This window comes from Pinus tabuliformis, chromosome 4_1 (genome assembly GCF_031772625.1).
Source record: "Pinus tabuliformis cultivar Carrire ecotype Pingquan chromosome 4_1, CPIR1, whole genome shotgun sequence".
NCBI lineage: Eukaryota > Viridiplantae > Streptophyta > Pinopsida > Pinales > Pinaceae > Pinus > Pinus tabuliformis.
In genome coordinates, this window is record NC_142303.1 from 745,614,860 (window position 1) to 745,617,272 (window position 2,413).

Here is a 2,413-nt window from a genome sequence, read left to right on the forward strand (position 1 = left end):
GAGCTTCATCCAGGCCTTACATCACCTATTGGATTTCATTCAACTCTCCCTGAGCTCCACTAACTTTCCTCTTTTCCAAATCCTAAGACCCTTAAACATAAAAGGCAATGCCAAGAACCAAGCAAGAGAAAACCAATAACAATACAACACCACAAACAAAGAAGTATGGTCATACACCAAACATAAACAAAGCCGCAATCAAGCACAACAAATCACAAAATACCAAAGCACAAGACTAGAAATAATCACCATGACTCAATCGCCATGGTTCCCAAAGTCTCCAATGGATATCCCAAGTTGAGCCTTCTTCACGACTTCATGCCAGTCTCCTTTTCCATGCAATCCCTTACATCATACTGCCATAAACACATAATAGTCAGTGCATAAATAAACATAAGAATACACTAGCTACCTTATCTTGTTGTGCCAAGCACGTTGCCTTGTAGCCGAACACATATGTGTCGTGTCTCAAGTGACTCCAATTCCCCTGATAGATCTAGTTATAACTAGACAACGGCTGTTATACATGTCAAATACATGTCCAGGAACATAGTACATATCCACATAATTTCAGACAAATTAAGGTTAAGAAGACTTCCTGTATGAAAAGCACTCATTTTTTTGGAATTGGAGTTTCCAAACACAGCCAAAGGAATTCTCACCCAATTCCTTTCTTTTACCTTTACCTTGCTGCAACTGACTCTTACTATGTATTGTCACATCACCCCGCTGTTAGTTATATAAACACATCAACTATTATCTTGTCATGCTAATACCAAGCATGTTACCCTACAATTGCTCACACATGTCAACTACATGTTCCAAACATCAAGACAATCATATCTATCAATTTGAAATCAACTTTTACCAAGACTAACAATCATTTCATAACCCATAGTCAACTCATAGTCATTAGACATACTGTTACAACTATCACCTATTACACTCAAGTACATGTCAGCTACCTCAACACATATTTGTGATTAAAACCATCTTAAAAAATATCATTTCTTCGTGCAATCTTACAGACACGTACTCATATCATACAATTAATCAAACATTCAAACAACTATAAACATACCCAGTTAGTTAAATCAACTAGACGACATAATAAACACCAAATAGACAATAGAATCAAACATTCAAGCATAAAGTAGATGACATACGCAAGCTCATACCTTAATGTATCTCAGGGGAGGCTATCTTATCTGCACAATCAAGCTAGATTAGCATGATATAACTTCACAACTTATCAACTAAACCATAAATAAGGTCATGATATCCATAACAATAACTAGCTAACATGTTTACGTCATAAGCTCATAAACAATTATCATTCATACATAATAATCACATCCGCATAGTCAGTCTAGATTAGTATGACATAATATCACAACATATTAACTCATACCTAAATTTCATAACCATAACCATTTTCATAGACCAATCCAAGTTAGTGTGATACATGTAACATCAAGATATTAATTCTATAACCCTAATCATCAAGGTAACTAACATATAATGATAGTAAGTTAACATATAACATGCTCACCAACAACATATAACATAATCATTGAGCTAACTACAAGTTAACATATAACATATTCATCAATGACATATAGCATAATCATCAAGTCAACTAACATAAAATAATCAACAACAATGCATACAACCATAGGTTACTATCATTCATGACTATTTGACACATGTGTATATGACTACACTAACCAACTAGTATCTACCATGCAGGTAACCACAACAACAATAAAATTACAAACATGTATATAACCCTAATGCATATAACAATCCATTAACTAACATACCTGCATGCCAAACATACAATACATGTATGACGATCTGCTCTTACCCCAAAGTCTAATGTCGCAACCTCATTCTGATGATCTACATCTCCTACTATATCTCAACCAACACATTAGCATCATAACATACCAACATCATCATGATGACATAACTACATACAATGACCTCACAATGCATATCTGACCTACCATACATGCATAACCATAACCATGACAATGCATGCATCTCAACATACAAACACTGACATGCATAAAAATTCATATACAACCATACACTCATGACGACACATCCCACAACAACAACATCAACTTTCACATGTCGACATCACTACAACCATGATCAACACCATGCAAATGCAACAAGAACATGGACTACAAGCATAAGGAACACATATGCAACCAACATCCCTTCATGACAAACACATCCCAACAACAACATCATCAACTCCTACAAGGAAACACAACTGTAGCAACGACCACTACCATGCATACATAACAAGCACATATACAACCTACATGCTTGCATGACAAACACAACGCCCATCCAGTCTATGTGTTGAACCATCCTATGATACCACTCTGTAACACCCTCC